We start from the raw sequence: 14,165 nt of genomic DNA, 5'->3' as shown, positions 1-14,165 counted from the left end.
CTGTCCTTCGATCTTGCAGCCTGTGGTCTAGCTGCACTACTAGGTTGATGAACTCTGCACAGTCTTTTGGCGGGTTTAATACCTGAGCTAGGACGTCTTTCAATTCCCCCTGTAATCATCGATGGAATAACGTTGTTCATTTCTTATCAGGCCACCTAGATTCAACAACAAGTCTGTTAAAAGTGGTGATATATGTTAACAAATCTTGGCTGCCTTGGTGGAGGGACAGAAGTTCGTTATCCAGAGCTTGGCCCTGGGTATGTTGGGCAAACAGCTTCTCCATCTCCTGTTGAAACCCCCTGAAATCCCACAGGAGTGAGTCATCCTGGCTTACTAATGGTATGGACCAATCTGCGGCACTGCCACTCAGATATGACAGAACGAAGGCAACCAGCACTGGATCGATGGATGTGGCTGAAACCGATGAAATACTTCCTGGCCACAGAGCCTGCCCTGCCTGTGTTTGGAGCAACTGCCTGACTAATTCATTGGTGTGGTCCTTGGTGCAAATCAACTCCCTTCTAAGGGCGTTGGTTTCTTGCTGGGCGGAGTGCACCTCGGCCCTTAATTCTCCCAGAAACTTGGCTAGCGGGTCAGTCTCTGATGTTTCCATGACACCCAGGTGGATGTTTTAATGGAGGCTTTGCTTTCTGTTACGCTCACCTGGCATCCACGGATGCACCACACGATACTGGATGGAGGTCTAAGCACTATCCTCGACCCCTCCCTGCTTGGTTATGTGCCAGACATTGGGTAGCACCTATAACAGGAGAATGGAGGGTTAAGATACTGGTTCTGTGATGGGTGGACTCCCACCTCCCTCTGGTCCAAATCCCCTTCCTTGGGGTTATTGAACACCTTAGGTTTTTGTGCGTTGAACTCTCCGTCCTGTGCCTTTGTGCAGGGGCACGTGGTTGGTGCGGGTGTTCCATGGACCTAGTTGCTTCACTGTTCCATGTGCCCTTATGCCGGGTCCAGACTGGCTGTGACTCCGACTCTGCTTGCTGTCTTCCAGGTGAGTTATAATGTCTTTTCTGTCTTTATTCTGTCTCTTTCTTTTCCTCCGTTTTCTCTGTCTTCTCGGCGCCTTGCTCCACTACGCTGTTCGCTAACAATGGGCCTCATTCCGAGTGCGGCGGTAAGGGGTTAATGGCACCGGTAAAATGGAGGTGGCACTGATTCATGAATACTGCATATTTTCTTTGGACCCCGTAAAGCGTTCTGGTGGGGCCAAAGGACCACCTGCACTGGATTGATGGATGTGGCTGGAACCAACAGAATACTTCCTGGAAACAGAGCCTGCCCAGCCTGAGTTTGGAGCAACTGCCTGGCTAATTCATTGGTGCAGTCCTTGGTGACAATAACCTCCCTTCTAAGGGTGTTGGTTTCTTGGAAATCAGGTCACTTCCTCAGAAAATGTCCCGTAAAACCCCCTAGGAGAACAGTTGGAGCTACAGAGAAAGAAGGAGGAGAACAAGAGTCAGAAAACTTCCAGGCCCGGCAAGTGTAGAGGTCCGTTTGTCGAGCGAAGGAAAAGAGCCAAAGACCACACACCTTGCCCTGCCTGTGACTATGATCAGTCACCAACAACCGTCTTGGATGCATGCCGTGGAGGCATACATAGACAGAGGAGCCGTTGGTAACTACATAGACCAAGGCCTGGCAACAAGGATGGGGCTTCCCCTCTGTCAGAAAACGACAACTGAGAAGGTCACCACTGTCGACGGCACGGAGATAGCTTCTGGTCCTGTAACTCAATGCACAGCAGATTTGACCCTTCTGTGCCAAGGCGGGCATCGGTGTGGGATGTTTTAACCCACTTCTGCTCAGCTGCAGCACTGTGTTATGAGGGTGCCAGAAATAACAAAATGGTCGCAAAACCCTTGTGCCGTTAACCCCCTACAGCGGCATTCCTAGGTCCATTTGCGGGTGCCACTAGGGCCGGCTGGTTTTACCAGCTGCCCTCAGCGGGAGCCACTAAGGGTCCAAGCAGCTAATAACGGGCCCGCTATTTGCAGGCCCGTTATTAGCTCCTTCACCATTCCCATTGAGCCCTACAGGGGCTCGAATGGGAATGGGGAATGGTTTTCGGAATGGGGACTTACCGGGTCCTCAAAGGTCGGAATGTCCCGGTATGTCTCCATTCTGACACCACGGACATGGACACGGGTTTGCAGGCAGCCATGGTGCTTCTAGCACCATGGCTGCCTCCAAACTTGTAATGACCCCCAATGTCTCTTTTTGTTTTCACAGGGATGGTTTGCCATCTCAGAGTTGCCGCGCCAATGGCAAAGACCACAGTGAGTTATTGATGCATGGAGTGCTGCGCTGTTTATTGGTGTTAATTGCTAACCTGTGTTCTCTTCTGTTCTTTGTACAGGTTGCGGTGATGTTTCGGCGTGATGAGTGATCAAAACGCTGCTTGCCCGGTTAACTGCTTTGTTAATGCTGACCTTGTTCCTTCTCCCTTGCAGTTTGCAGCGAAATCCGGAGATGGGCGAGGTAAGGGAAGTGCAGGGTGCTGCCAGGACTCGCTGCTTGCCCAGGTAAGAATTGTTATTAATGCTGCCCTTGTTTCTTTACCTTTGCAGGTTGCGGCGAACTCCGGAGATGGGTGAGGTAAAACTAGCACATTATGGATTCAAGACCGGTTACTTCATAGGTAAGTGTTCTTGCTTGCTAAGGCTGTTCTTGTTCTTCCAGGTTATTAATGGAATCCGGATCTACGGCTTCAGGATCGGGCCGCAGAGAAGCAGATGAGCAGGAGCTGGTCATGGTGAGCCTTAAGCTGCAGGAGTGCAGAATAACACAAAGCGTATTCTGCTGTTTGGGTGTGGTTTAAATAGCCCAGGTAAAGTAGTTCCAAGCCAAGTAGTTCCAGGCCCAGCCACACCCAAAACACTAGACCGCATGGCTTGGTTCTAAAGAACTGAGCTGTGTAATAGGCCTCCATGTTGGATTAAGGTCCAAAACTGGTATTGTTTTATTCCTGATAATGAGCCTGGTGCCAAAGGCGCCAGGACGGACTCCAAGTATGTTTCTGATGAAGTTTTAAGGCCCTTGGGGCCAGTGTGAAGGGCTTGAGCCCCACTGCTGCCACAGGGCTTTTATACCTGAGGGGTCAGGGGCATGGATCGTGACATCCAGGAGTGGTGTGCCGCCAATTATCTATGCCTTAATGCCAGTAAAACCGAGATTCTCCTCATTGGTGAACCTGCTCCCTCCTTTTCTGTCATTCTCTGGCCGGCCTCTCTTGTCCCTCCTCCTGCTCCTACCTGTGAGGCTAAAAACCTTGGGGTCATCTTCGACTCCACACTTTTCCTTCTCTTCTCACATCTCTGATGTCTCTAAGAAGTCACACTACCAACTGCACCTCCTCAGAGGTATTCTTCCTTTCCTCTGCTTCCCCCACACGCTCACTGTATCCAGAGCTCTGGTTCTCTCTAGGCTGGACTATTGCAACAGCCTGTTTCTAATTCTGACTGCCTCTAGTCTCTGCTCTCTGCAACTCATCCAAAACAGGACTCCAAGACTTGTCCTTGGCCTCAAGCCCAGGGATTGTATCTCTCCAGGACTGAAATCTCTGCACTGGGTCCCAGTGGTGGCGAGGATTAAGTTCAAAACCCTCTGCATTGTCCACAAGGCATTCTGGGACCTGGGGTCTCAATACCTTCAACCCTCTCTTCCTAAATATCTTCCTTCTCGGCAAACAGGCCTCCAACTCCCTCAGGGTCAGTCGCTTCTCCAAGCAACAAATTGGTGATAGAGCTCTTTCTTCTGCTGGGGCCTCCTTCTGGAACAGCCCCCCTGCCTCTTTGAAACTTAAGGGGAACCATCTCCGGTTCCGGAAGCACCTCAAGACCTTCCACTTTGCTTCTGCTTTCTCATCTCCTCTCCCCTGCTGATCTCCTGGCTAAAACTGTCACTGTACTGGTTACCTGGTTACCCTCTGATCTCGGGGCCAGGTCCTTCCCCCCACAGTTGCACACCTCCTCTGCCCCCCTGGAAACACTTGCACTCGGGGGCTCTTTCTGTATCCTTACGGCCCCCTACCAGCACTTGACACCTGATGTCTGCACTTACCCTTGCACTTGCCACCAGCTGGATGCACTTTTATTTATTGGCTTTATTTTATTTATTGGCTGTATTTATTTTTCTGTTATCCTATGTACTGCGAGGCCCCCTAACCGCCCCCCCCACACTTTTCCCTTCACCGGTCCCTTGCACTTGCTCGATCTCACTGTCACCTGGCCTAGTAAGATCGTTGTCTCTGTCTTCCCTCTGCCCCCCCTTGCCTCGTCGTGCTTTGAAACTCTTGTGTATAGGCACATTATAAATGCCATATCATATCCCCTACCTAACTCTGTGTGGCAGCCCGACAGTAGCACACAGCCCCCCTCCACTGCCACTGCCCAGCATCCGTTCACTTGATGCATGGCTGTGTGAATTTGAGGAGTGCCACGTTGAGATGACCGGACTTACATGCCAGTAGCTGGAAAAACTGTATCTCATGTGCACATGCCTGCAACCATCCAGCCGCACGAGTGCCCAGTCCAAATGCCATGCCACTGCTGCCCTCCTCACCTTTACCCAAATAGTGTGTGATGACAATGAGATTGCCTCTGCTACAGCCAAGGCCATGACCAATGAGTACTTGAGGGACCAGGGGTCTGACCCACCATCATCGTGGGCCACAACTGAGAGCTCCATGCATGGCAGCTAAAGGCACCATTCACAGTGACTTAGCCCCAATGGAGTCTGCAAAGGGTATCATAATAATAATATCAATGTATTTCTTAGATAGCGCTTCACAGTCATATGTCTCAGACATTATTAGAGAGGTACTCAATTTATCGACCTAGGGAGGATAACAGGCTGAGTTTACTTTGCCTGGATTCAAACCTGTTACATCAGGCTGCACACACATATCAGAGGAGTGCGCTTATCTCACTGTGCTATCTGACTGGCGAAAGAGTGGTTGGAAGTGAATGTACTATGATTGGTTGTTAGTTAATACATATTTGTCATCTGCATAATTGACTGTACATTCCTTTTTTCAAAACATGTGCTTGAAGAGTACAAAGTTGCAAGGGGTGTACAGAGTGGAGGGGTGTTAGGACAGATTTTCTAAAGTTCAACTAATGGCATGCAAAAACATTCAACTGAGACAGTACAAGACTCCACTCTTAGTATAACGCTGCATCATCTGATTATATGGTTGCATAGACAGAGCATCCATGCTTATTATTATTATTATTATTATTATTATTATTATTATTATTATTATTATTATTATTATTATTATTATTATTATTATTATTATTATTATTTCCTTATTTCAGCCTTTGCAATGAGCACAATCACCCAGGGGCATCGGAGCACTAGTGAGCAGCAGCAGTCTAGAAGAGAAGAGCGTTCAGAAGATGGCGAAATTGGAGGTGATTCTCAACACGTCTATGGGTGACAGGTAGCTCATTCCACAATTTTGCAGCGGCAACAGAAAAGGCCCACCAACCGATCCTCCAGAAGTGAAATTCAGGAATAGTCACTAGGAGAACATTTCCAGAGCGAAGACCGTGGTCCAGGTCATAAAGTAGAAATATTTCACAAAGATAGTCACCTCCTTGTCCATAAAAGGCTTTGTGTACCAGGCAGAGGGCTTTAAAATCAATCATCTTGGTGACAGAGAGCCAATGTAAGGAGCGGAGTACAGGACTAATATGAGCATGGTAGGGGGTGGATGTGGCCACCGTAGCAGCCAGGTTCTGGAGGAGCTGCAACCGAGGAATCAACCCCACAGGTTGTGCCAGCAATAAAGCATTGCAATAGTCAATGCGACTAAGTACAGCAGATGCTACAATCAACAGACACAGATGGGCACAGAGAAAAGTCAGAATCCCTTGAAGTACTCATTGTACGGAGTGGCCTGTTTTACACAAAGCATTAATTAATAGCATACATGGAGAGTGAAGCAGACAGATAGACTCCAAGATTTTTAACCAAAGACACTGGGACAGGAATAACACCCAAGGCAGTGGGCCATAGAGAGGAGGGAGAGAGGGCTGTAGGAAAGTACATAGAACCTGCAGTACACCAAGGATTCAATATAAACACTTGCAACCAGAGGTGCAAGTAGGGAAAGTTAAGTCTTGGGGTAAGTACTTGTCATAGAGTCATAAACACATTTATAAAAACATACCACAAGGCTTTAAGGTACACAGACCAAAGCTTAACACATTCTTCAGAATACCTATCAGTAATACTAGGGACGTTAGACCTTATCATACACATTTAGTATAGGCCACACCTATTCATGTGGAGTAAAACCAATAGTTACTTGTTGATTAGTTTCAGTAATACAAGTGCAGTGAAACCTGTCACTTATGCAATGATACTCAGCAAAGAAATCACATAATCGACCAACCCTGTTACCAGGATACTTTTCTGAATAGTGGAACACAGATTCAAGGAATGGTATATACCTATAACTATGTTTAGGATAACACAGGTATACTAGGTGAGTAAAAGCTTTTGGTGTAATATACAATTACAGTTGCTTTTCAGCTCAGTGGAACACAGTCTAAAATAAACAAGAACTCTTTACACTAATTTAGGATTACACCAGGCAGACCAAGGTCAGCTACTTTTGAAGAATGGCACACAGCTATTCTAGGCAGGTAAGATGTAAGTTGTAATATACTATTACAGTCGCTTTTCAGATTAGTGGAACATAGATTGAGGTAGGCAATAACTCTTTAACTTATTTTAGGATGGCATACAACTAACTAAGTTAAGTAAAACCTATATACTTTTTAAAGGAGCTTCCATCTGTATAAAACAGACCAGGGGAGGCAAAACCCAATATTACACTTTATGAATGACTCAATGTTATTCTAGGTAGGAAAAACATAAGGCAAACTTATTCTAAACAGGCTATACAGCAATTTGGGGAAGCAACACCCAGTAAACACCTATTCACCTATTCTCTGAAAGAAATATTTAGTGAAGCCAACAGCATTACCTTTGGGAAAGAGGCACAGCCAATTCACAGATGAGTAAAATAACCTTAGTTATACTTTTCAGAATGGCACCACACACATTCAAGGTAAGTAAGAACTTTTCTAAGTCATCACTCTCAGAGTTACAGTTACCAACTAACCCTTTCACAAGTAAGTGCTTTTCAATGCAGAATCCTTTACTTATCCAGTCCTTCCCTATTCTATTGCATGAGAAGAGGGACTCTAGTGGTCTAGAAGCCAGCGGAAGGCAGGGTGAGATAGGCTTTTGTTGCAGGCAAAGGTCAGAGTTCCTGTGGAAGACTGTTCAACAAGTAAGTAGTTCACTTTAAAGTTAGTTAGGGTGCAGGGACTTCAGAGAAGACACCCTAGGAGGATTCCAGCAGTCGGGCTGGGTGAACTGGATGAGAGGACTACCAATCACAGAAACACCCCAAAGCTTTATGGAAACCACAAAGGCTTAAGGTAAGTAAATATGCCAGCCAAGACAGTATCTTAGCACGGAAAAAGAGTTGCAGCAAGAATACTTCATGATCTGCAACCGGTATGCTTTTAAACAGCCAAAAATACTTCTAAATGTGATTTGCAATGGAGTGAAAAATGTGCTAAAAATGATTTTAATTCCCTATAGGAGATTCAGGGTAGGTGACAGCTACTTTGACTTAGTTCAGGTCAACACTAGCAATTATTCAGGAATGATTATCAGATTGAAAACGAATTTCAGCAGTTGACAGCTATTTTTGACAGGTGGAGAAATTGAGTCATCATCGCGATTATGGAAAAACTATAAGGAGTTGGAATGTCGTTCTGGGTTTGTTGGAAAGCTTAGGATCTTAGCTTTAAAATGTTGCTTCTAGAACGTGCGGTTCAAAAGATACAGACAATTTAATGGAGGTAGATTCTCAGAAATAAAGTAAGGTTCAAATGACAAATGACACTTTCACAGGTTTGAAATCACAGAATGGGCACACGATTTCTATAATGCAGTTCTAGGTAGGTGGAAATGGTTTGAATTAGATTATTTTAAACTAAGAGATTGGTTCTGCACAGTTCTGGCTGGATACTCACACTATAAATTTGAAATAGGCCATCAAGATCAGGTCAACAGGTTTAGACTGGACTTCTGGCGGGTGGTTCTGAAGTCGCAGCTATCTGGGTCAGCTCTGCTCTGCTGGTCTGGATCACTTGTTCTGGCAACATTTTTTGGCACTGCACAGCGGTCTGGTCTGGTCTGCGGTTCTGGATACAGCACTGCTCTCTGGGTCTGGTTCTGCTGAAAGTTCTTGGCAAAGAAGCAGAAACAGCACAGCCCGGCTGTTTTATTCTGATGTGCCCCTTGGAAGTTTGGTGTAAAATCAGTTTGCAAGATTGTAAGATTGTAAGGCCAGCTGAGAATACTTTTAGCTTGCAGTAGGCCTTCTGCTTCAAAGTTCTGGAATCTGGAGTCTAAGTTCTGGATATTGTCTGGTCCGGCAAAGTGCTTTGCAAGAAAGTGGAAAGAACAGTCCATACCTGGGTCTCAGTGGCTCTGTTTATGTCTTTTGAAAATGGGTGGGAAGGCTAACTTTCTATGCCCAACCCTCTAAGGATCCTGATAGGTTAGAGGATTTTCTGTCCTTTAATCGGATAACTGAGTTGTGAGTCAGAGTGATGCTACCCTTTTACAATCTATTGGAGAAACGCCCCTTTGCTTTTACTTAGAACCCCATTTTTCATAATCAAACATGTTTCCCAGATACACAAGTGGTTCATAATACATGTACACATCACAGATGAATTTAAGACAGTTCTCTGTTCAAGCCCTATGTTATTACAAGCTTGGGTTCAGAAACAACAACATTTTGCGCTTTTAGTGGGTTTTGCCATGGTCGGTTCAGCATCAAATTTTACACAGACCTGCAACCCCTCCCTGAGCACATTACAATAAGTTTTCAATTCTCTAGTGTAAGCACAATGTCTGTAGTATTAATAAAGCGCAGGGTTCAGTCTCAGAACATCGTACAGAGTCCTAACACCTCTTAAAATGTGCACAGAAAAATCACAGGAATAATGATATTATTTATATAATTTTGACAATTTCGTACTATGAATTATCCATCTTTTTAAAATTATGCTCTGGCCCAGATGGGTGTGTTTAGGTCCCAAAGCACATGGGGGAATTCCTTGTTCGTCCCCGCCTCCAAGCTCAGCTGGCTAACAGAGGCAGTGCCCCTCCCAGTTCCTTCCAAGAGGAAGCCATTTACGACCCCCTGATTTAGCATTTGCTTTGAGCCAAGGGAAGTTCATTGGTCTGTTTCCCTGCAGTCCCAGGTACCCCTCCCCTGATTCAATCAGAGAGGTGTGATCTCCTTTTGGTGGGGGCAGCAGAGGTTTCCCATGGACAGAGGCCTCTTGAACTTTTAATTAAATCAGACTGCCTTCTGGTATAGGGCCTGGGAACAGTAGGTGTGAAGAATTCTCATTGAACGGCAAGGCTTTGAAGTCCCAGCTAACTCAGGTTCCTTTTCAGCTCCTGAAATACAGGTCTCCTGTCAGAGTTTAGATCACTAGCGCCGGTCAGTGTCAAGCACCGGTATTGCACCCATTTTTTTGGCAGCTGTCTTGAATTAATGCATTTAAAAAAAAGGGATTTTACTTGATAGCATATGATCCTTGCTAACATTGTAGTGATGTGAATTCTGCAGCAGAGTAATGTAGAACACCCCACCAGAAGTTGGATTTTTTGTTTGGTGGTTTTGTGCCCATGATTTTAGGAATATTTTTGACATCAATTAAAACGGATTTTGAACAGCACCATATTCCTTTGCACTGGTTTCGCTCTGTGTGCAGCCAAAGGATAGGGTCTGGCAATGGTCTCCTGAATTAACTATCTTGCAATGTTTGAAATATGCATTTTGAGCTTGCATTCAGAGAAACAAAGGTGATTTCAAAGCACTTTTTGAGCTAACAGGCACTGCTGTCTTTCCTTTGGCACCACATTTCTGGTGGGTGGCAGGTCAGACGATCATTTTGGTGTGTGCAAAACTGCGCAGTTTTCCTGGATTCTGGTGCAAATGTGGGCTTTTCGGCCATCTTGGATTTTCTAAGCCCACAGCACCAAATGTTGCAGCATAATAACTCGAACATGGGTCAATACATCTGACAAGCCCCCCCGCCCGACTGCGCTTTGATTTCCAGTCAAGGGGGAGTCAGGTGCAAAGGATGTTTTGATCCACACGCTGGGAAGTCCGCATCATCTTCTTCTGATTCCGCAGATGGCACAGTTCAGCATCTTTTCCTCCATGAGGGTGGTGTGATGCTGGAAATGCATCGGAGGGACAGGGCCTCCGTATCCTTGTCCTTTACTGCTTTTTATTGTGTGTTCTGTCGTGTTTTCCGCGCAGGAGTTCATGTGGGACTCCTGGCGGTGCAGCTCTCTTTCTTTTGGTTTGGTGAACGGACCTGTGGGATACCCTTATGGCACCCATGGGTGGGGGTACAACCCTGTGCCTCTAGTGTATGTTTTTGGGCACCTGTGGGTGGCCCACAGAGCAGGGTATGGGCTGGTGGCAGCTCCATGCTGAATTTGACAGGTGCGCGGAGTATCCTCCATTTTGGGATACACCGGCCCTGCCATTGGGATCAGTTGATTCCTGATGGAAAACAAGATGGCCCTGCTGGCCTCTTGCTTTCTATTACCCATTACCTTGTTTTTCCAAAGTCCTGGGAAGCCCTGACTCTGTCCCTTCCCCTGACTGGCTGTTGGGTGGAAGTGCTATATATTGTGTTGTTGTGAAAGCCCAGTCAGACTAGCTGGAGCCTTCCCGGTGATGTATGTTGTGGGTACCTCCTGTGGGTGGGACCTGGGTGAATAGAGTGTGTGACGAATGGGTGTCTAGTATCTGGTGGTTGACACAATGACTGAGACAACCCTGCCCGAAACCGGTATGAATGCAGAATGAACACATAACTTGTTGTGAGTGTCTGGAGAGAAGTGAATGGCCTGAATCCTTCGTGTGCCTGATTGGCTGCCTGCCTGCATGAATGCCCGTAGTCGTGATTGGATGCTTGAGTGTCACCCAGCGGAATGAATGGGAGATCAACAGTATATCTGGGGACCTCTCACTGCTAGGAATCGTGTTCAGAAGCTGAAGTCCTCTACGACGAGTAACGGGATTAACTGACGCTTGACCTTGAAGCCCTGCTGGACGAGAAGAATTGCTGTTGCTTTCCTTCACAATCTGAAAGCTGCGGTGCCTTCAAGGACTGACCCAGAAAGGACCTGGTAAGGCGCCCTCTTCCCGAGCTACGAGGGACCATCGTGCACAGCTGATCTTTGCCAACGCTCCCTGGTAGACAGACCTTCGACAGGCTGCCGACCTGATACGGGGACTGCTGCGGAACTCCAAGGAGAAGCACTTGAACTGTTGTCCGCCACTGTCGACGACCGCTGTCGCCGACCAGAGCCGCCGTGCTCCCGTTTGCCCAAGAACTTCAATTGATCATCGGACGCTCTCGTCTGCATCGTCATCCACTTGTCTCCCGCTGGAGGAGGCCCGACCATCGACGCACCGAAAAACATCCACCGGTGGGTTTCCCGCCACCTAAAGACCACAGAGACGCCGACGACTCGACGCCCTTGCTGGGCCACAGTTCTTCATCATCTCTTTGCAGTCCAGAACTATTGTCACCGAGGTGCCCCGCACGCCTCTTCCTTGCAGGACACCAACGCTCTGTCGTCGACGAGCACCACTAGGAACAAAGCTGCCACTTCCCGGCCATAGTTCACCCTGTTCACTGTCGGACGACCCGTGACTCCTGCCTTAAAGGGAGGGCACTCAAGAAGGGCCGTCGATTCCTCGACACCGAACGCCAAGTTCCCCGACACCTCTCAACGATCCGTGGCTCCCGCCTGAAAGGGAGGCACTCAAGAAGAGTCGGTCGATGCATCGTCGGAGAACTCTACTCCACCAGGTACATTGGGGGGGTAAAACCTTAATAGGAAGAAGTAAGACTATCGGACAATATATGGACTGGGCTTGTACTATAAATATCTTTATATACAGGTTGCCCAGGTGGGGGGATCTCCACACAGAACTGTGCCTAGCGGTAGGGGTCAGTATTCTGCCTATTGTTTCAACCATCTTGCGTTCCTTCCTATCTCTATTGCTGGTTTACTCGTTATTGATCTGTGTGACATTTTAACCGTACAGTTGATGCACTTTAATGAGATTTGATAACATTAGTGGTACCACTCTAGACGTGTATATATTTATCATTATTGACTTCCAAGTACAAAGTGCGTTATTGTGATCGTGTACATACCTTTGAATATTAATTATATAAAGACTGTGTTTTCAGTAATACAGTGTGTGGACATTCCTTTGTGGGGGTTCGGGGACTACACTGTACTTAACAACCAGCCTGCATCACCTCCTGAGAAGCTAGGCCTTGATTGTTCGTCCATTGCTACCTTATAGAGAATCTTGGCTGGGGTCTTCTGTGCATCTCCTCTACCATATAGAGGGCGGAAGTACAGACACCCCCTACCGGTCTTTACAGGTGGATCGGTCGGTTCTCCTCGCCAGTCCTGATGGGAGTTTCGGGCGGTACCCCGGGCCCCTCAAATCTTTGCTCCCGGTCCCTGGGTCATCCTCCTTGGTCAGTCTCCATGGTTTGTCTCTCCTAGGATGACAAAGCAAAGCGGCAGAAACATATTCGTAGACATTTCCCCATATAGGATTGTTTAGCGTGTTTTGGGAGCACAGAGTACAGCATCATTGCACAGGATCAATGTATAGCATGTTTTTTTTTGTTGAAGTGCAGCGCCACTGCATGGGTTTGGTGCATTGATATAATGTGGTACAGCAAGACATGTGTTATTGAGCATTTTTAGGCAGCGCCACTGCATGGGTTTAATGCAATTGTTTCAAGCTATGTGTTGCCAGTGTAACATGGACATATAAGTGAGGGCGGGTTATTCAGTCAAAAACGATTTTTACATATAAAAAGCAAATCATTTTTTTTCACAATTAAAAGCACACGTTTGTACATTCAAAATGCGCACTATTTTTCACCTGAAATGCCTATGTTGCAAGAGACACATTTGAAAATTAATAAACTAACATCATTAACAACTAACCTGATCATAACCCACTATTAATAATGTGTTCTTCAGTGCAACATGGATGGAAAATGACAGGCTCGGAAAGTCATTATTTAAATGCATATTCCGTTTTTTTTTCTTTTTGCTCTGCTATTGTAATATATTTCTGTTCAGTTTTTATCGTTTCCAGTAATATTAATGTTTCCCTATAAACATGCACCCACTGACCTGATCCTGTAGCCCGGACGTGTGGAATTTGAGAAGCCGCCCCGGGGGAATCCCCTCCTATCCCGTGATAGCTTACACCAGGAAGGAATGAACTCCCCAGGGAAACCCTCTGGGGAAGAAAACCCTGTCCGCCTCAGTTGTTGGAAGTCTTCTCTGTGAGCAGGTAAAGGCGAGTCTTTAACACATTTCCAGGTGACTGGATTCAGGTACCGTAAAGAAAAATAAGAAAGGCACAGATTAGAGAAAGGTAAGTATGTGCTTAAACACAGAGTAGAAGCGGATGTCAGTAGCCTAATAGTTACCAGTATAAAGAGGATTGTGATCTATCTTGCCTCAAGATTGCATACGTTCGGATTTCATCTGTGGAACGTTGAGAGTGATGACTCGTGGATAACGTGATGTAACTTCGGGAACCTAATATATATAAAAGGAAGCGTGAGGAGACTAGAAGGTAGAAAAGGCGGGCAGGTAGTTCTAAATAACGAGAAGAGAAGGAGAGAAGGGTACCTGGCAGCAGATTCGAATCGAAGCAAAAGCCTTAAGAACAACGCGGCTGGGAAATGAGTGAAACAGCTGACTCGAATCAATGTGTGTAAACTGTCCAACCTGGTGTGAATGGAAGCGGTTGTAGGAGAAAGGAGAAGGATCTGTTTTGATCAGCACTGGAACTCGTAAATATAGTTTAGGAAGCGGAATCTCTGTCTTTGAAGTGCAACAAGGAGGCTTCTATGAAAACAGAGACAGAAGAAGGTTAGCAAGAAGTAAATGAGAATGCAAATAGTGGTAAGCCTAGAGACGAACTTACGAAGCGCTGACTGGGAAGAGTAGCAACGCAC

Source organism: Ambystoma mexicanum, chromosome 2p (assembly GCF_040938575.1).
Source record: "Ambystoma mexicanum isolate Mex_15411 chromosome 2p, UKY_AmexF1_1, whole genome shotgun sequence".
NCBI classification, from domain to species: Eukaryota; Metazoa; Chordata; class Amphibia; order Caudata; family Ambystomatidae; genus Ambystoma; species Ambystoma mexicanum.
Note: the sequence above shows the minus strand (reverse complement) of the source record.